The sequence below is a fragment of the Cupressus sempervirens genome, chromosome 8, assembly GCF_028749045.1.
Source record: "Cupressus sempervirens isolate cs-2001-9-10 chromosome 8, ASM2874904v1, whole genome shotgun sequence".
Classification (NCBI taxonomy): Eukaryota; Viridiplantae; Streptophyta; class Pinopsida; order Cupressales; family Cupressaceae; genus Cupressus; species Cupressus sempervirens.
In genome coordinates, this window is record NC_143125.1 from 554,589,957 (window position 1) to 554,613,241 (window position 23,285).

The window sequence follows — 23,285 nt, forward strand, 5'->3', positions numbered from 1 at the left end:
TTTTGGGCCAAATTAGGCAAATTTTATGTATAAAAAGGGTGGTGGTAGGTTTATTTTGAAGGAAGGTAGATTTGGAGAGAAATTGCTTTTGGTGAAGTTTTGAAGGATTAGGGAGATTTTTCTAGGACAGTATGAGATCCATTTTCATACTTCAAAGTATTGCTATGCTATCAAAGTGCTAGAAGAAATGGTCTTCTTGGTGCATAATTGTAATTAATTTTTGGAGATTAATCGAATTGGTCGTACTCTATTGGAGTCGACTCGAAGACATAGTCACATTTGTGGCGAACTCTGAAATCAAACTTTGTTTGCACTTTCTATCTTTTTCTCTCTCTCAATTCTATTTATTTCTCCTTAATTTTTTTTTGAGTTTTTGATGCTTAATTTCATATATATATGTATTAATACTGATGCTGAGTTGTGTTTTTAATTAAGCATTCAATACTACAAATAGTCTAGATCCATCCATCAGATCAAGTGGTATCAGAGCTCAATTGACTATTATTGCAGTTGTTTTCTTAAATACTAACAAGATCCAAGATTCAAAAGGGTGAAGGCAAGCTTGAAGAATTTAATCCTAAGATCGGGAAGTGAAGAAATTTTTCAAAGATGTTTATTGTTGGAATGGAGGTTCCTGATGAGATTAGTGAGCAGGAATTTCAAAGAACATTCCTCGAGATGAAGGCTAAGGTGGACATTCTTCTCCAAGAGAGACACGAATGACAAGTGAGAAAGGAAAATAAGGCTAAGAAGAAGGAGGAAGCAAAATCCTCATTAAAGGATGATAGAGCCAAAGGAGTAGGAGGTGGTAGTGACCTTCCTGAACCTCCATCCCCATATTCATCATCTTCTCCTTCTTCTCCATCTTCTCTTCATTCTACTTCTTTTAACCCTTTCAAGAGAAGGTGTAAGCCTAAGATCAAACTGGATGTAAAGTTTGACTTACCAAAATATTGTGGTGAACCTAATGTTGAAAAATTGGATGATTGGATTCAGCAAGTAGAATTCTACTATAGAGTCTAGAACCTATTAAATGATGTTGATAGGATTCAATTAGCTACTCTTCAGTTAGGAGGTATAGCTTTAACCTAGTGGGAGAGTAAGACTAAGGCAGAAGTTTCACAGCATGGTAGAGTCAGTTTAACTTGGAAAGAGTTTGTTAATGCTCTTAAGAATCAATTTTATCCCCTAGGACATATGCAATAGTTAATGATGGACTGGCAAATGTTTAGGCAATGGAAAGGTCAAACTATTCAGGAGCACACCCATAAATTTAGGAAAATGGCTATTGCTTTGAATGTTCTTTTATACACCCAGGATACTTTGTTAAAGTACATAGGAGGTCTTCATTGCTACCTTAGACATTCTATTATGGTATTGAACCCTTAAAATTTGGATGAAGTGTCTGTTCAAGCTACACACTAAGAGTCAAGGGATAAAGGATCTTTTATTGATAAGTTCGATAATGATATAAAGAAATCTTCTAAGAATGCAGAGATAGAGAAAGGAAGGAAGAGAACTACAATCAAGAAGGATGATAACCTTTCTTGGACTCATTGTGATAGGAAGGGTCATGATGAAAAACATTGTTGGAAGTTGCATCCTGAATTGAAGCCTAAGTGGGCTCAGAAATTTGATAAAAAAAAAAAGGTAAGGAGAAAGCAGCAAATGTTGTTATGGATCTTGGTTTAGATTTAGATGATGAGACTAAGATAACAGCTATGGATTTGAAAGGTAAAGCTCCTATTTCCAGTGTTTCTATTGCTAGTTGTGCTTCTACTTCTACAATTAATGATTTCTCTGAAGATAAGAAAAGGAATGAGTTGTTTCTTTTAAGGGTTGTTGCTAAGAACACTAAAATTGATCCACTCATAGATAGTGGTTCTCAAGTGAACTTGATTTCTAAAAGTGTTGTAAGAAACTTGGGATTGAAAACTACATTACATAAGAAACCTTATCCACTAGGCTAGATTTTTGAAAATGATAAGTTGCAAGTAACAAGACAATGCACCTTAAGATTCACAATCACTAGTAAATTTGTGGATGAAGTACAGTTTGATGTGGTTCCATTGGATATATGTGGTATAGTGCTTGGTAGCCCTTATCTTTATGAAAAAAAAGCAATTTTCTATAGGAAGAAGAATCATTATCACTTGTTTAAAGATGGCATTCAGTATATTGTACAGTCTCACAAGATTAAGACTGATCATTCTTTTGCAAACATAGGGCAATTAAAGAGGGTAATTAATGCAAGTAAAGAGTTAACTCTTATGTCTATTAGTACAGGTGGTTCTACACTTGAACTTGGAGTAGCTAACTAGGGTCAAATGATGCAAGATGCACCTATAGTATAGCATGAGGGAATGATGATTGAAAGCATTGATGGTTCCTTGGGTAAAAATGTTCCTATTGTGAAGGATCGATATGTTGTTGATTTGTTCTCTTTCATTTCTGCATTATTGTTCAACTTGATGCTAGTCAATGTTTGTTGGTTAGTGGCTATGACAATTGATGTAGATGTTTATGGAAGTGATAAAATAATTTTTATGTTCAACAATACTTTTGTAGTCTTCATTCTGCTTGTGAGCCAGGTATTTAGATGTACAGATGATGTAGGACAAGTGGGGAGGCCAATACCTCACTTAATGTCAGAGTAAATGTCACTTTTGGAGGTCCAAAAGGTCTTCAGTGGGGAGGCCTAATCTGGTGGATAATTTTAGTGAAAATTGAAGTGTCTAATCTCTAGATTTTTGCACCATCAAAAAGATCTCAACATGCTAATTCCAATGCAACTTGAACAGAGCAAAAAGGAGTCTGTTCGTACAAGTTATGCTCGATCAAATTTTTGGTCAATAGATAGAAAAGAGGCCTGGATAAGGGGAAAAATCAAACCATCTCAAAAGTGGTCAACAATGGATTTCAAAATGAAGAGCTTGATGAGAGCTTTCCAACAACATTTATTTTGTCAAAAAAAAACTTTACCTGTGGAAGTTATGGCCATTTGAATTTTGGAGGAAAAATGTAATAGTGATGATGTCATCATGATATCAATAGGTCAGGTGATGAAACATGTAAAAAATATGAGAAAATAAAATAGTGCCACATGACACCTCAAGCTCGAATTTGGTGGTTTAAAAATTTGTTGAAGAGGTTTGAACATTCAACCTCTCATTCCATACTTTCCCTCCTTTTCACTAGACCACATGGAGCATTTAACAACTTTGTAGCATATTTATTACTTAACCTATGGATTGTGCCAAAGCACTTGATGAGCTTTGAACCCGTGACCTTGTAGGTATAGCAAAATTATAATTGCCACTACACCATGCGTTGGACATGAAAGACATTTGGTAGAGTTTTTATTTAACTTTTGAAACAAATAAACCGCCCACTTCTCAAACAGGATTTATTTGTTATTCTATTAATAACTAACCCCAAATATGAATATAATGCCAAAATATAAAAATGGCAAAAGGGATATTCAAAGGTGTCTTATGGATAAAATTCCTAATGATGGATTAATTAGTTTTGGGAAAAATTAGGCAAATTTTATGTATAAAAAGGGGGCGTAGGTTCATTTTGAAGGAATGTAGATTTGGAGAGAAATTACTTTTGGTTAAGTTTTGAAGGATTAGGGAGATTTTTCTAGGAGATTATGAGATCCATTTTTCATACTTCAAAGTATTGCTATGCTATCGAAGTGCTAGAAGAAATGGTCTTCTTGGTGCATACTTGTAATTGATTTCTAGAGATTAATTGGATTGGTCATACTCTATTGGAGTCAATCTGGAGATGTAGTTATGTTTGTGGCAAACTTCGAAATAAAACTTTGTTTGCACTTTCTATCTTTTTCTCTCTCTCAATTCTTTTTTTTCTCCTCAAGTTTTTTTTGAGTTTTTGATGCTTAATTTCACACACACACACACACACACACACACACACACACACACACACACACACACACACACACACACACACATATGTATTAAGACTTCCATTGAGTTGTGTTTTTAATTAAACATTCAATACTGCAAATAGTATAGATCCGTCCATCAGATCATTTATTATAATATTTAAATATTTTTAAAAGCTTTATATAATAGGTATATATATATATAATATTAATTGTTATTTGATTTATATTAATGTTAAATCATTAATGCTAAAGAATGAAAAGTATTAATAATAATTTGTCAATTATTATTAAAAGAAGAGAGATATTAATATAGTTGTATTTAGAATTTAACAATTAATTTAATTAAAATTTTGTTAAATTAAGATTAATTATTAGAGTACATTATAAATTGAAGTTTGAATTATGGGTTCTTTAGAATGGCTAATTGATTATTGGAAATCAATGGGTAAATTATTTATTGGAGATCGAATTAAATGGGGAGTGATTAATAGTATTGAACTCATTTTATAATGATGAATCTTATAGAATTGATATCTAAATTTGAAACAGGAACTGAGACCTCCAAACTTAGTAATTTAAACAAACCCAACATGTGCTTGTATTGTGTTTTCTCTATGCTTCTTGTTTTGGGTTTTGGGCTGACTAGTGTTGACCAGTTATAAGACATCTACTAGAGGCTCAGGGGTTATGATTGTAATGTCATGATGATGTCTTTTGATTCTAATCTTTATAAACCCAACCATGGTTATGTGATGGTATGCTCTATGAGATGTTTGTACTTACTGATTGTTATTGCTTTCCAATCTTCTTGTGTGAAGCTAAGATTCATATGTATGAGATACTTGACTTAACCATTTTGAGTTATTGATCAATTATACTTGGGTTAATTTCCATTCATTTGATGGAATTGAAATTTTTTATCTGATCTTGGTGATGTCATGTTGTGACATGTTTTGACTCAACCATTTTGGAGTCTTCAATCAGTATTATTTTGAGATACCTTTTGGTTGCTTGTTAAGAACCAAAGATTATTGTGATTATCAGGGATATCTTCAGTTGCCAATAGAGAGTTGTTGTGGTCATGATTATCTATGGATGCTTTTCTTTTGCTCATGGAGATTTGATGATTATATTGTGGATTATCTCTTGGTATTTTGTGATTTATGATTCCATGAGCTTAGGGTAGGTTATCTGCTTGTAGTGTTGGGAAGTGGCTTGCAATGGGGGCTAGGGCCCTAAGAGGTTACTAGGGTAACTCATTGTAAGTTGTCTTAATAAGTGAAAAAATTCACACCTAATACTAACTTAATGAACCTAAAAAGATAATTTTGTTGTTCTCACCCATGCCTTGAGTGCTGGTACATACTAGGATGGGAGTAGAGAGAACACTTGATTGTGACCTTGCATTCTATAGTATGCCTTGTCAGTATGAGAGGATACTAGTGGTCACACAGGGATCACTAGGGGGGCAAGGCCTATTGGGAGACTACAAGGGTAAATCTACCATGATCCATGCAATGAAACTTTCCTACTTGCATAGTAGGTTTGCTACATGTCATTGTTGTGCCTCTGAGTTTAGATGTCGATTTGTTATTGGAACCTTTGAATTAGTATAATTTTAGGATTTCTAGACTTAGAGAGTATTTATGCTATGTGATTTTGATAACCTGTTTGGGACTTGAGATTATCTCCTCAGTGCAGTGGGAGTGGACCACTTAGGTTCCACGCGGTTGAGTGGTAGTGCTATTTCACTCTTACCATATGAGATCATCTGAGACACCATAGCTGATGCATTCTCTTGTTGGCATCTATCTTCTATTCATGGATTATGATGGTGGACATTATCCTTACATTGATGATTTGCATATGTTAGATGTTGCTATCTTATGCTCTATTTAGCATGTTAGATTACTCTCTGCATATGATGTAGTATGTTTAGGAGTTACATTCCTACTATGTTAATACCAGTGATCTCTTCGGTGATTTGGAATGTTAGGCATAGAGGGATTGTGAGGGCCCATGATGGTCTAATGATGCTATTTAAGGTTGGGAGGAACTGTGCACTTAGTTTATTATGTTTGATGTTTTATGATGATGTATCATGTATGATATGTGGTTTCTTTTATGTTATCGTATCATGGATTAGACTAGGATGATGTACTTTATTTCTCATATGTATATTATTTTAAGCCTTTCATACCCTATGACATGTATAGTGGATGATTGAGCATTCAAAAATGTAATGTATGAACATTGGACTTTTCATTATTATTTTACATGGATGTAGTATTAATAGAATCAGTATTAGTTGATTTAGATGTAATTCAATGTTAAGGGATCCTTAAAGAATTGTAACCTGTTATATAGTTTTATGTTTATTTTCATTTGAATTATTGCTATTGCTTCCATTATTATGTATAAGTTGTTGGATTTACTTTCATGATTTAAAAATTAAAAAAAAAAGGTTACCAAACTTAGTGAAAATTTAGGTTTATTCTTTGGATCCCTTGGCAGGGCATTACATCCAACACTTATTTTTAGTAAGACCTATCTTACCATAATGATTACAAGTAGGTATTTTTTTCTTTTGAGCTCCTTTCCAAGATGATTCATCTCCTTCTATATATCATAATCTAGCTCTATCTTTGTCTTTATATTGAGCTTTCTCATTCAATTGATTCATGATTTCTTGAGATCTCATCATTCTCTCATTGTTTTTCCTTTCCACACAAAGATCATTTTGCAGTATTTCATTATCTATCCTGAAATTTTTAAGCTCTTGATTTGCATCATTTAGTTGATCAATAAAGTTTTTTTACAGAAGGGATAGTTATTGAATTTCATTGTCCTCTTCTTCTATCTCTAATATGGTGTTTTCTTTTTGTTCCATGATTTTAAATTATCTAACTGATTCGATTTCTTGCTCTCTTTTCAACTTTCAAATTTCTTCTTGAAGATTAGAATTCTTCTAAAGTATGTCTTTGATTACTACATCAGCTTCATCTGAATTTCTTTTTGGCCATAAGTGTTCATTTTTTTCCTTCAATGTAGATATTTTCATCCATTTTTGAAGAATGCTATTTCCCTCTTTGCAATTCTTAATAGAGTTTCTATTTTATTTTCTTAAGTTGTCCAATAGCCAATTTCATATCCAACTTTTCATTCTCAATATCCTTTTCTAGTCTATATACCTCCATTGCCTCTGATCTTATCTAAAGCTATTAAACTTCTAATATGAGAACTAGATGCTTTGATACAAATTGTTTTAAATATAAGGTAGGCTAGGTTACTAAGAGGGGAGGAGTGAATGAGGAACCAATAAAACTTTAACTCAATTCTAAAATTAATCCTTCATATATTATTTTGATCTAATTGCATGCATGAAAGAATGAAAGAAGCAAAACATTCATAATACTTTTACACAAGGTATGATTACCAAGAAGCCCCAAAATAGAAAGTAAAACTAGGGTAGGGATGGTACCAATGAGCTTTACTATTGTAGTTTAAAAGTGGCATGTCAATGCTTACAATTGACCACCTCTATTGATCTATCCTAGTAGGAGCAATAAGGATTATTAGGTCCACCTTGTTGAAGGATTTACAAACATACAATGAAGTATGCACTCTATTAGGAGATTTAGCAAAAAGCTATTAAGTCCACCTAGTTAAAGGATTTTACCAATGCACCTATTTGAGTGAATCAGCGGTTTATCTCTAATCTCAAACTTTGATTTGATTAATGAGATTCCTTGAATTGTAATAATCACCTGACTATGATATCTATAAGTCTTTGGTATACCATATACATCTTGTAGCCTTCTTCAACTTATGTTCATCTTCTTTTACTTATTACCTTCTTATTGCATTACCTTCTTACTTAATTTCATCCATTTGGATATGATGCAATACATTACATATATATCAGTCGAATTAATTACTTGTTGGAGTCTGCTACAATACCAAACTCATCATAACTCACAAAGTTGGCTCATTGTTGTAACTCAAGTTCAAAAGAAAATCTTGGTGATGATTTGACACTCAGAAAACACTATCAACACTCAGCATACTCTAGCACTTGGTTGACATTGAAGATTAGTCCATACTGATCACTTCAAGTAGCACAAACTTGGTCAACACTACATGAGTCATTAAACACTAAGAAACTTTCTAGATAATGAATCACTAAGTTGACACTACATGACTTGGTAAACATTGAATTCTCTTTGTTAACTCTACGAGATTAGTAGACATTGTAGAACATGGTTAACACTATACAGCTCTTTTAACACTATAGAACTTGGTTAACACTATAGAGCTTAGTTAACACTATGAGCTTGGTAGAAACCATGAAGCTCGACATGAACTGCAATCCAAGTACTTAGCTTAGTAGAAACTTAAACACTTGGTTAACACTACTAGATGATTGATAAGCTCGGTAGCAATTGTAGATCTCAATAGCAATGTAACCAACTAACTAAGGGTTAATTCATTAATAGACAAATTGATCTTAATATCAATAATTTCATGTATGGCTATTGATTTCCAATACAAGATAGTAAAGAGAGATCATTCATGTGACTTTACTGAGTTGCAACAACAAAAATTATCAAAAAACTTGTAGGCCATCAAAAAAATTTAAAAAGTGCATCATACAAATTTGGTTCTTTACTAGTTTACATATTCTTTTATGTGAAAAATACTTTTCCTACATTTGGTCAAGTGGTGTGGAAGACAAATAGGCTTGTTACACATTAGATCTTAGAATTTATTGAATAGCTTGGAGAGAACTTTGAGTCAATAATGACTAACTACTTTGAGGATTTTAAGAAATTAATGAAATAGAGGATGAGGATACCTATATCACTAGTGGAGCAACATTACATTGATGTTTGTTTCTTAGTGGATGCAAACTACACATATGTGCAAGCAATAATATAGATTTAGAATGTTGAAGCTCTCACCATATGAAATTAATGTAGATGAGGCCTCTACAACAACAATAACTCTCTTGGTAGAAGACATTAAAAAAAGTGTCAGTCCTTCACACGTAGACCAAGTGATTCAACTAGACTTAGTGCTCATCAAGGATGTTTCTGACACATCAACATAGAATGTCAATCCTTTGACTAAGAAGGATTTGAAAAAGATATTAAAATACTCTACCATAGTAGCATAACTATGCAAAAACATTGTATTGGTATGAGTAGATGAGATTGAGAAGGAAAAATTTGCATCTACAAGGGAAAAACCAAAAGAAACATCTAATGTTGCCCCTCAATCTATAGAAGTGAAACAGAAAGACACACAACATCTTCAAGAAGATTAAAGTGAAAACTTGGTATAGACAGTTGCTACAACTAATACACCATTTGCAATGCCCACTTTTGTATTTCAAATAAAAGAGTTAGAAGTATAGGAAACAACTACATTATTGCCTAGCCTAAACAGTTTAGGTTTTCTAGCACTGATTATTGTTGATAAAGATGATACTAAAGCACACACAAGTGAGGAGGAAATTCCTACACCTATTTCACAAGTATAAGGTAAAGTTCAAAAGGAAGAGAAGAAGGATAACAAGACTAAAGAGTCAAACTTGATTACTAAGCTAGAAGAACAGATTTCTATATAGACATTAGTCACATTGCCAATTTATGTATCTCCTCTTACAAGTCACACTCTTCATAGGTTGAGCATAGATGCTACACCTTTGCATATATCAAGGCCTATTCCTAGTACGTAAAAGAGTGCAAATGATATGTCATATGGTGATGTAATTTTAGATGAAATGATTGAATTCCCAAATTTTTATCTTAACAAAATCACTATTGAAGAGATGTGTATTTTGTAGGAAGCTCTACAAAGGAAAAAGAGTTAAGAAATATTGAGAAGGGAATACAAGAAAAAGATAGTTTTGTGTGACATCAATGATATATTATATGATGCTTTCAGTCTCCTTGATATGAATGAAGATAAGCCTATAATTGAGTGGCTTGTAAATATTGTTGAGAAGATAAAGGATGAAGACTTGGATTCAAATGTCAAAATTTTAAAATGGTCTAAAAGGAAATTTAAATTTTATACAAAGGTTTTAGAGAAGATATCTAGTGTAATTTCACTTGGATAGGTTGACTTAGAAATCAAAGTGGAAAGTGTAAAGAAGTTGTTAGAGAATATTTTCTCTCTGTACACTAAGTTATGTGATGTTAATCATTTTACATAGGAAGTTCAGAGGGCTATTGACCATCTACAAGGAGATCTACATCTAATATGGACTCCTTTAAAGTTATCTCTTTGTCAAAGTCACTCACATTTTTAGAGGTTGCTTTCTACTCAAGGTAAGCTTATCAAGCTACAAGCACAAGATGCTATCATTAGATCCACCTTGATTAGTATCCAATCCATGTTGACTATAGACATGGAAGTTTTGCACAAGGAAGTAGCCTATGTTGAGAAATTGATGAAGAAAGATTCTCATCTTTCAACACATGATGGCTTAGTTGACCTTGATGCCTAGCTAGACATTCAATATCAATCTCTAGAGGTACCTAGCAATAATTGTGACACAAAACTGAAGATAAGAATGAAGATCAATAAATCATTTTTGGATAAATACACTCAAAGTATATAACCTATCTTACATAAGTGTTAGAGAAGGGGAATAGTAAAGTTTTATTTTGGAGAATGAAGTAAGGGGGATAAAATTTTGGAGACTCATATCTGCTCAAGGGGAGTATCAAAAGTAGTGCATGAAAAAAAAATTGAAATATCTACTAAGGGGGAGTAATGGAGTACTAGAGTCAAAACATATAATTGGATGAAAGAATTTTACAAATTTTGTATGAGAGTTGAGTCAAGTATATATATTGTCTGAGTTATGCTTGTAATATGGTTGAATATGCATGAAACATTTTTTTTGCCACTCATGTCAAAGGGGGAGATTGTTGACCTCATTTTGGTTTTGACAAGGTAGTAAAAAAACACTTAAGTCATTATTTAGTAGAAACATAGTGCAACCTGAGTATAGAATGTATGTCAAGCATAAGTTTCCAAACAATACATGTCAAGAAATATGATAGTTAGTGTCGAGCACTATTATGTCCTAAGAAGTTTATGTATGTCGAGTCATTTAGGAGTTGACAAGATAGAATGTGCCAAGTGATTTAGGTGTCAAGTAAATAGTGTATGCCAAGTTGTTTTGAAGTTGAGTTACAACATTGAGAGAGTAGTGTTGGGCAAGCATCAAATCTTTTAGATGATGAGTCAACAATCAATGACATAGATATTTTTATTGGCTCAAGATACTCTGTAAACCATTTTTGGGCTGACATAAACATTATTTTTTGATTGTAGAAGATAAAGATTGATTCATATTGCAAATCCCTATGTAGTACATGCAACCAATCAAATTAAGGGTTTTTTATGTTTCAATATCAATCAACCTCAGCCATTGATACTAATCTAACTCCATTCTACCTATATTTACTCAACAAAGAAAACCCTAAGGATTTTGTAAGAGAGATGCATGGGAGATGAATGCTAAGTGTAGAGAGAGAATTTTTGGTGGCTATGGAGATTATTATAGTGTTATGAACTAAAGAATCAGTTAGAGAGTATATAGAGAGATAGAGAAAGGATAGACGAGACATATTTGATTAGAAGGATTAAGGATTTATCAATATTGAGAATATCTAAGATCTAGTAGTGAGGTGCTAACCAAAGCATAATGGTGTTGAATCATTTTAGCAAGTGATATGGAGTAAATCTCCTAATAGAGTAGCCTTAACAAGTTTTGTAGTCTTAACAAGCTCTTGTAAATCTCTTAACTAAGTGCTTAGTTAATTGTGAGTGTAAATCCTTTAACAAGGTGAGACCAAACAATCTCTGTAGCCTTTGATAGGGTAGATCATAGTTTATGTGTAGTGCCTTCCCTCGTTCACATCTTTTTGGACACATTGTTGTTATCATTATCAGACTATGTTAGACTAGTTTTATGTTGATGGATTAGTGGTATTGTTTTGAGTCTATTAGACATTATGTTATAGATTCAATTGATATATGATGAGATTATTTAGATTCTACATTTCATGTATGCATGATGATCATTACATTGCTTTCAGTTATTGATGATGATTAGTTAGATGGTTTATTATCTCATGTGTTTTATTATGGATACTTACCCCATACTTGCATGTGTATGGTGTGTTTTTTTGTTCTTATTGTTTGGAATTTTTGATGTGGTTAAGGAAGGGTATCGTAGTCACCTTCTAGTCAGGATCTACACAATGGACCACTTCCTGCCATTACCTGTTTAGCTTAGCATTATATGTATTTTATGTACATGCACAATTTTTATGTAGGTTGCAGGTATCGAGTATCGACTTCCTTGAATTGCTAGGATGAGCATATCCTATTACACTATCTCAATGATAAGAGAAGGGAGATAAATTCTCAAGTCCAAATCCCAAACCCTTAAACCATTGTCCTAGAGAGATAGGACAAGTATCTAGATATTTCACCCACCAAATGTGTTGGATGACATAATTTATGATTTTCAACCCTTTAGACTAATTTTGTATGGATTGTTCTATGTTGGGTTTTCATATTTTATCTTGGAGGTCTATGGTGAATTTTCTATTAATTAAGTCTTAAATAAATAGATTTAATTAATAAATTAATTATTTGGAGGAAAATTAATATTATATCTTGATCCTTGATATTTTTATTATAATTAAATTAAATGAGAATTAATTGATAAAAGAATTAAATAAAAGTAATTACTTAAAAATTAATAATAATAATAAAATAATAATAAAGTAATAAATAAATAATAATAAAAGTTATAATAAAATTTAAATAGAAGTTATAAAAATTAAAATAAAAGTTATAAGCTTGCCTAGGAGTAACATGCCTTTTTATTTCTCATTTGTCAACAACACGGGGGTTAGCGCATAAATTAAGCACATGGTGTCTACAACCTTATGACTCATCTAGAAGGTTGGAAAAAGCTCGTGCTTAGTTGTCTACACCTTCTAGTTGTTTCTAGAGACATTCTAGGTGCTTCCTGAGAGTCCTTTATATTCGAGCACTCCTAGAGGCTAAGAGAGAGCGTTTTGAAACATTGGAGGACTTGGAAACATGGGAGAAGGAAGGAGCTTGCTCTCCAGTTTCTGAGGAGAAGCGAATTAGCATCAAAATCTGGGTGGACTCTTGTGATTTTACCTATGTTATTTCTACTTCTCACACTTCATGTCTTCTTTGTGTCTTCTAAATACTTTCTGAAGATTCTATGTGTGAATGTTCCAATTGTTTTATTCTTGTCATGGATATTTAAATTTCTTATAGGAGAAACCCCACAAGCATAGATCTAAGAATTCTCTGGACTAGGGTTAAAAATTCATAGTCAAGTCTATTAGAAGAATTAATGGATAAATTTAGAGAATAGATGTGTTATAGGAAGCCTTTAAAAGATTGTGTGCATTTTTTTTTATATTTTCAGATCTGCACACACGCGCACACACACACACACACACACACACACATGTTTATGTTGTAGTACAATACTCTGGGTATATATATATACACACACACACACACACACACACATATATATACATATATACATTTATATATATACATACATGTGTGTGTGTGTGTGTGTGTGTATAATTGAGAGTACAAATGATATATCACAATGAGAATTTATAAAATCACATCGCGATCTGTATTGATAACAATGTTTGAAAAATGTTATTAAAAATGTTATAAAATAACATTATAAATCAAATTTTGGAGGGAGGGGGGGGGGGGGGGGGGGGGGGGGTGGGGGGTTGGGGTTACCCACCCCGTTTCTTCCTTATGAATGCGCCTACAGCTGTGCCTACTCTTGCAAGTACTGTGACTACCGTCACAGGCCCTGCGACAGTGGTAGGCCGCACGGCTTCCCTTTAAAAAAGGGAGTCGATAGTGCAATTATTTAATTCGCTTTCATTTATAAAAAAAAACACAGTAATGATATGAACCATAGGTTATATGGTTCAGATTCATAATTCGATTTTATATTTTGTTTTTTTATAAAATGTTAATATTAATAATTATATATATATATATATATATATATATATATATATATATATATATATATATATATATATATATATATATATATATATATATATATATATATATATATCTATGTATGCATGTATATATAAATATATATATATAAATATATATATATATATATATATATATATATATATATATATCTGTGTGTCTGTGTCTGTGTGTGTGTGTGTGTGTGTCTGTATATATGTAAGTATGTATATAAGTTATTAGTAATTAATAATTATCATAATTTGATAAATGATTTGAATTAAAGGATCATCTTTTATAATAATGAATTATTTTGTAATATTATAGTTTAAATATATAGATTTAATTAATTAATTTGGATTATGAAGAAAAGATTTTTATTGGTAAATTCTCATGTCAAAATTTACTATTTAAATTTAATGGGGGACATTTGCAAATAACGTTTATATAAACAAAATATCATTATAATAATTGGAAGATCGATTTTTAAAGTTATAAAGGGAAACCTTTATTTACCAAACATATACATGGGTTAGGAAAACATGCAAAACATTCCTCCATTCAATGTCTAAAATTGGAAACGGAAATTGGAAACCTCCATACTCAACTTAAATATTTTAGCAAAACCAAAGGATGTTCTTGTATTGCATATTCTTTATGTTTCTATTTTGGGTTTTTGGGTTGAATAGTGTTGACCAATTTTAGGACATCTACCAGAGGCTCGAGGGTTATGATTGTGATGTCATGATGATGTCTTAATCCTGATCTTTATAAACCCAACCATGGTTATGCGATGGAATGCTCTATGAAATGGTTGTATTTACTAATTCTTATTGTTTTCCAGTCTTGTGTGAAGCCGAGTTTCTTATGTATGAGACACTTGACCTAATCATTTTTGAGTCATCAATCAGTTATCCTTGGATTACTTTCTAGTCACTATGATGGGACTGAAATGTTGATTTATGATATCATGTTGTGACATGTTTTGACTCAACCATTTTGGAGTCTTTGATTAGTATGATTTTGAGATATATTTTGGTTATTGAGAACCAATGGATACTTTCGATTATTAGTGATACCTTCAGTTGCCAATAGAGAACTGTTGAGGTCATGATTTTCTATGGTTTCTTTTCAATTGCTCATGGAGATTTGATGCTTTTATTATGTATATTTGATGTTCTTATCTTTTGATATTTCTTTCCAATCGCTTGTATAGGACTAGGGTGATTTATGATTCCATGAGCTTAGGGTAGGTTATCTGCTTGTAGTGTCGAGAAGTGGCTTGCAATGGGGGTCGGGGCCCTAAGATACTGCTAGGGTAACTCATTGTAAGTTGTTTTAATAAGTGAAAACATTCTCACCTAATACTGACTTAATGAACCTAAAAAGATAATTTTTTTGTTCTTGCCCATGCCTCAAGTTCTTGTACAGACTAGGATGGGAGTAGAGAGAACACTTGGTTACAACCTTGCATTCCATAGAATGCCTTGTCAGTATGAGGGGATACTAGTGGCTGCATAAGGATCAGTAGGGACCCGTGGAGTTGTAAGCTAATTGCTAGGGTAAATTCTACATGATATAAGCGATGACACTTTCCTGCTTGCATAGTAGGTTTCCTACATGTCTTTGTGTGCCTCTGGGAATTAGATGTCGATTTTGTGATTAGAACCTTTGAGTTAGTATACTTTTAGGATTCCTGTACTTAGTAAGTATTTATACCTTGTGATTTGTTAACTTTTTTGGGACTTGAGATTATCTCCTCACCATGGTGGGAGTGGACCACTTAGGTTCCACGTGGTTGGGTGGTAGTGTTTTTCCACTCTTATCATTTGAGATCCATTTGAGACATCATGGTTGATGTATTCTTTATGATGGTGGATATGTATTCTTTCATTGATGATTAGCATATGTTAGATGATGTTATCTTATGCTTATATTTTCATGTTAGATTTCTTTCTAAATATGATGTAGTATGTATAGGTTTGACATTCCTACTTTTTTAATATTGATGATCGGTTTGGTGATTTGGAATGTTACACATGGAGGGATAGCTAGGATCCACGATGATGTAATGATGCAATTTACGGTTGGAAGGAATCATGCATTTAGTTTATTATGTTTGATCTTGGATGTCTATATCTTCTACGATGTTGTATCATGTGTGACATGTGATTATCTTTACCTTGTTGTATCATGGAGTAGAGTAGGATGATGTACCTTATTTCAAAAATGGATATTCTTTTAAGCTTTTTATACCTTGTGACATGTACAGTGGATGATTGAGCATTTAGAAATGTAATGTGTATAAACATTGGACTTATCATTATTATTTCATGTGGTTGTTGTATTAGATGGATTTGATAATGTTAGTTGATTTAGATGTATTTCAACGTTAAGGGATCCTTAAAGAATGTAACTTGTTATGTTTACTTCTAGATGGACATTGCTATTGCTTCCATATTTATGTATACGTTGTAATTGGATTAGTTGTAAATGATAATACTTTCATGTATTAAAAAAAAAAAATGCTACCAAACTTAGTGAGATTTTAGGTTGATTCTTTGGATCCCTTGGCGGGGCGTTACATTATGACCAAACACATTCTAACTATAATTGGCTACACTTTACAACTGTAGTAGTGAAGATTTGTTGGTGTCAACCCCACCCTAGTTTTAGCTTCTCCTTGGATGGTTTATGGGTAACCAAATTTATTGTGCTATGTGTTAAATTTGTTTTATTGTATGGATGCAAATGTGTAGTTAGCTATTTCAGCTTATAAGTTAAATTATGAGATGGATGTGTGGTGAATGTTTTATGGTTAAAGTTTGGAAGTGTTACCTCGCCCCCCCTCCCCGTTCCTCTAACTTTACTTTTCCATTTTTATTTCTAACAATTTCACATTTGTCCTTTCCAAAATTTTGTCAATGTTAGATTTCAAAAAAATGTATGTTCTTCTCTTAGTGGAATAACCTAAGGATACATTTTCATCAATTTTAGCATCAAATTTTCCATTTCTATTTTCTTTCAATATATAACACTTGCTTCCAAAAACATTGAAACAATTCCCATTAGGCACATAACCAGACCATAGATCAAAAGATGTAAGTTTTGCACCTTTCTTGACTTGTACTATGTCCAAGGTGTAAATAGTTGTACTTATAGCTTCTCTCTAGTACTTATGTGCAACATTCTTCACTATCATTAATGTCCTAGAATATTCCATCATCGATCTATTCCTCCTTTTAGATATACCATTTTATGTAGGGTCCTAGGTGCATACATCTATCTTTAATTCCTTTATCATTTAAAAATGTGTTGAATTCCCTAGATATGAATTCACTTCCTCTATTAGATCTTAAACACTTCAATATTTTACCTATCTCTATTTGTCCTCTACCCAAATATCACTTAAACATTTGAAATGCATTATATTTTTCTTTAATAAACATCATAGTCATTATTCTAGAGTAGTTATCAATAAATAGAATTAATTATTAATAACCATAGTAGCTTTGTACACTAATAGATTCATAAAGATTATTATGAACCAATTCTAAAATAACATCAAAAGAATAGTTTTTTTCTCTTGAAACTAAACTAGCTCATTTTGTCAACTCATACTTTTTACACATAACATTATCACGTTTCTTCAATTTTTGTATTCCTCTTACTTTATTCATTTTACTAATGCTTATCAATTTGTCAAAGTTCACATGGCATAACTCTTGAGAATGGATTGGAGTAGCTAATAAAAGAAGGAGATTGTTGAGATCATTTGTTGAGAGAAATTGTTGAAGAAGACTACGTGTTTCAATCATTGTTTTGTCACTGATGTCAAACCTACTATTTGTTGGTAAGATGACTAATTATCAAATTTATTTAGTATCACTTAGTTGATTGATGTTCAGAGAATTTGATCAAAAGATGTAACAAATGCACCTAGAGGAAAGGTTACAAATGTTGGCTACACTAAGAAAGATTAGAAGAACAAGTTATACAAAGTTTGTCTACTAAGCTTGACTGAGTAGATAGAAAGTGTTGAGAAAAGTTAGTGCAAGCCAAGAAAAAGGTTAGTTGGAGCCGAGTATAAGAAAATTATAGTTGATGTCGAGCAAGATAGTTGATGCTAAGTAAAGTTTAGTTGATGCCAAGTGATTTTATAGAGGATGTCAAGTAGCACAGTGTGTGTCAAGCATCAGAAGGTTGATAATGCCAAGTTGCTACCTTATTTTAAAGATCATGGATTTTCTAAATCTATGCTAACAAGTTTGTTTTCTTGAATTGTGTGAACTAGGTGGAAGATAAGGATAATGATCTAGTGCCATAGAATTCAACGCAAATAGTTTTGAGGTGAATTTAAGGTAGATTCTAAGAGAAATTTCTAGAATAGATATTGAATATGGTGTATATACATTGTATCCTATCTAATCCATCCAAAACTTAAATTGAATGGTGCAAAATGAGAAACAAAATATCTTAATTTCCTATTTATATGAAAGGTTGGTCATGAAGAAAGGTTGACATATGTGGGATCCTAAGGCAGACATAGAGTCAAAGTGATTTGCTTATCAAGTGACCTAAGAGAAGAGTCTGAAATGGCATGTTAAGAAAGAAGGATTAAAGAGATGAATTATTAAATGGTGAAAAAACTATCAGAGCTACAATGAGTGAAAGCCAAGCAGAATGGATGATTGAATAGAGATCTATAATCTACAAGTGAAATTATAAGTTGTATCAAATCAAGCCTTACTGTTACTCTCTAACAATTGTATCAGTCTAGGGTAAATCCTTCGGATTAAGGTTGAACTTGTTGGATACAATTACACAAATGTCATAGAATTCATCTATTAGCTCTTACCAAGATCATTTGGTTTGCAAGAAGATTTGCAGTGTCTACCAAGTGTTCTCAGACTTTATCTTGTATAGAAAGTTGTTACCAAGCTTTCAAGGTTAGCAAACAAAATTTAGTGTCTACCAAGCTTACTCGATCATCTGAAGAAAATGTGGAAGAAAATAGTTCTTACCGAGCTCTCATAGTCAGTGAAGGAAATTTAGTTCTCATTGAGTTCACTCGATAGCCAAAGGATTTTGCAGAATTTGTAGTATTAATGAAGTTGAGATGTTTAACTCAAGAAATTGTTTTTGAAGCAATGTTTACCAAGCAGAGTCAGCCAGTAAAGGAATTTGTTAATTTATGATTTAATGCTTAATTGTTTTAAGTATTATTTCTAGCTAACTATGGTAATGATTATAGGTGATTGTAACTTGTAATTGAGCTAACTTGATAAACTAAATGGTATATATGAGAGGTCAAGTTGTGAATTTTAAGTGTGATGAATTTGATGTGATATGAATGCAAAGGTGGACTGATTATTATGAGAGTGAATTTTGAAGGATGGTCAGAGATCATTAAGGAGAAACAAAGCTATATTTGATCAAAGAGGATCTAATGGTGCAAAATAGAGATCTGTAATCAGAAAATTCAATTGCATCTTATTCAGGTCATTTCATTTTTACTTTCTAACCATTGTATTAGTGGTTCCAAAATCTCTTAACAAAGTTGGTTTAATAGCCATTTTGTAAATCCTCTAACAAGGTGGACAGTTCTACTAAATTGTTGAAAATTCCTCTAGCAAGGCCACTCTTAATAGGGTGAATAAATCCTCTAATAGGGTCATAGCTAATAGTGTGTTTCATAAGCCTTTAACAAGGTTGGCTCCTAATAGGGATCACTTCAGAATAGTGAAAATCGGTAGCTAGTTAATTGGTGGTTTTTCCCATATTGGGTTTCCACATTAAATCCCGTATCTCTTATGTTAATGGTATTCACTTTTGCATGCATTTTAATAATTATGAATGCTTAAAAATTAGTAACAAGTTAAACTAATGAGTTATAGCATTTTTGTGAATGTTTGATCGAGTGACAGTAGTACATAACTTGTTTGACATCTAAGGGATCTGTAAATTTGTTTTTGTGATAACTAATTCACCCCCCCCCCCCCCCCCCCCTCTTAGTTGCTCCATCTACATTTCCAACAATTGGTATCAGAGCTTTTGGTGCTTGCAAGAAATGATTTCAAGGATCTACGCTAAAGATTAGGATGTCTCATAAGAGAAAAATTCCAAGACTTAACAGAGATAACTTATCAACATGGCAAGGACTGATGAGACTTCATCTACCTTCTATTGGTGATACAAGGTTCAAGTACCTTGATGCAGAATATGTAGAACCTACTAGCACATTATCTATCAATGATATTGTTGAAAAGAAGACTCACAACAACATGATGATAGATATTGCATCTATCCTAAGTTATGAACAATTTGATGATATCAAGGATTTTAAAACTACTTTCTAAATGTGGAACAAGCTGAAAGATATCTATGGAGGTAATGATAATTTGAGAAGAGCCAAAGTAGAAAGTTTGAGAGGTCAATTTGATCAAATGAGGATGAGAGAATTTAAAACATTGCAAAATATATTAACAGAGTTAAAGAAAGTGTTAGTTCAATCAAAGCTTCTAGAGGAGACACCAAGGAGGAAATAGTTATAAGTAAAGTTCTTAGAATAGTACTTTTGATTTATGCAATTAGATTTTTTGCAATTCAAGAAAGAAGATGTGAAGCAAATAATAAGATAAATTTAGAGGCTATAGTTGGAAGATTGACTACATTCGAACTACATAACTATGAAAATTATGTTCCAACTACCAAGAATATTGAATCAGCATTTGAAGCCAAGCTTTCACTCAAGGAGAAAGGAAAGAAGATAAAGGATTCTTAGTCAGATAGTGAAGAAGAATCAGAACAAAGTTCAGAAAATGATCTTGAGGTGGTTGAAACTCTACTAGCAAGGAAATATTTAAAAGACAAAGGGAAATTAAACAGATATATTTTTGGATTTGATTGTGTAAAGATTTTTTACCATCAACGTTTCGAATCACACCAAGTGATCCATCATCAGGATGAAGAGAGCAAGAGATGTCAAACAAAATGGGTTGCAGAAGTAGACAGACTCAAAGATATAGGGACTAAGGGAGGGGGATTGCACGCACACCAAAAAAGTCAAATGGGGAGATGGTAGGATAGAAGACCCTAAGTGATAGACACCCAATCAACAGGGGAACAAGTAAAAGAGAAGTGAAAAGGAAACTAAAGAAATGGCCAGCTGTAGGGCATGTGGAAAAAAAATGCACATCCCCACTAAGAACAAAAAACAAACAAAAAAACAAAAAACAAAAATAAGAGTCAAAAAAATGAATGAAAATGAAAATAAATTACTAAAAAGTAAGTTGGAAATACGTATAACACAGCAAAGAAAACCCACACGAACAAATTGCTAAATAAATATATAAATGAACATCCACCTAAAGAACAAACCACATAAAAATTAGAAATAAAATTAAAAATACCAATAAAAATAAAAATACAAATAAATAATGATAATAAAATAAAATAAAGAAATTGAAAATGTGAATAGGAATAAAACTGTCTAAAGACAAAAACATGAATAAATCTAACGTGTTGGGTAGAACACATGCAGATATAGTATATAATGAGTGTATGTGTGTATCATTTTTTGATATATATATATATATATATATATAATTTTATGCGCGTGTGTGTGTAATATTTAAGACTCGATATATGTATAGACACATATACATAAACATGGATGAGAATTAGATGTGGGCAGATATGGGCCAGTGGAGGGAAAAATCTATATTGATGTAAACAAACAAATATATATATAGTATTATTTATATTTATATATAACTATGCACATAGTGCATCAACTAGATACATACACATAAACGAGTAAATTATGAAAAAATATAAAGAATATATACACCTAATACGAGGAAAAAATAACTAATGAAAAAAGAAAAATAAAAATAAAAATATGTAAGTATATATATATACCGAAGCACACACACACGTTATAAAAGAATTTTGTTAATAAAAATAATGGATTGCGCAAATGTCAAACTGAACAAACAAATATTTCAAAAAACCCAACCAAATAACTAAAAACAAAGCACCAGCTGAATGACCAAAGCTTGTGTGTGCATGTGTTGAATTTAACACACGTACACACACACCAACACACACCCACAATAGCAATCTAACCCTAGAAGCAAGGAGGCAAGCTACTAAAAACAAAGAAAAGAGGCAATCGAGGGAAAGAAGGAAACCCAACCGGTGGAGCAAGAGCGACCAAACAAGATGGGAGAGAGGGCGAGGAGAGAGGTTACTACTCGCAATGATGGTCTCTGCACCTAGAGGTTAACGTTGGCTGCCACGAGGGGTTGAGGGTCCAACCATCATCACAGTTAAGGTTGATGGGGTGGTTGTTGATTTCAATGGCTTCTTTAAGCTTCCTTTTGAAATAGTTGTCCTCATTGGCTAGGATTTGTGTGTTTTCCAAACAGATGTGATGCTTGGTGGAGAAAGAATGCTCAGCTAAGGCTGATTTGCAAACCCTATCATGCCTAATGTCTGCAACGTGCTCTTTGATCCTAGTATGGAAAGAGCAACCCGTTTCACCAATATATGATGTCCCACAAGAGCAAACTACTTTGTAGACTCCTGAGTTAGAATACGCCTCTCTAGAGTCTTTTGAAGGCAGGACAAGGTTTCTAAGCTTGGATAAGGGTTTGAAAGCTATTCGCAAACCTTTTTTGGTCAAGATCTTGGAGATTTTTTGCGAAATGCCTTCCACAAAGGGGAGAGAGGCAAAGATGCCGGGAGGGCGAGGGGAGGTTTTGGTATCACACGAGGAAAGGTGGAGGGACTGGGCTTGGTTGAAAGCTCTGGATATATGTCTATGAGAGTAACCATTAAGCGTAAAGACATGTCGAAGGTGGTTGAGTTCAAGGCTTAAGTGGTCCTCATCACAAATTCTATATGCTCTCAGAGCAAGAGTCTTAAGAATGCCAAATTTTTGGTTGGGATGGTGGTGGGAGGAAGAGTGGATGTATGAGTCTGTGTGCATGGCCTTTCTAAACACTTGACGACCAAGGGTACCATCAGGTTTCTTGATGAGAAGAACATCAAGGAATGGCAACTGATTTTTAGATTCCAAGGGAAATACAAAGGGAAATACAAAGGTAAGGTTCCTCTAATCTATTTTTCTTGTGAAGAAATTGAACATATTGTTGCTAGGTACCCAAATAAGTAGAACAAGGATGAGAAGAAAGGTCACAAGTGAAATGGAAAGAAAGAATTCAAATCATTCAAGGAAAAAGGTAAGAAAACATGTTTCATGGCTAAGGAT

At 32.8% G+C, this 23,285-nt stretch overlaps 1 pseudogene; it reads left to right on the forward strand.

The window, feature by feature from the left end:
* The window catches only part of LOC149543630 (uncharacterized), a 182,661-nt pseudogene extending 159,769 nt beyond the window's left edge, over positions 1–22,892 (forward strand).
* Positions 22,893–23,285: the final 393 nt, after the last annotated feature.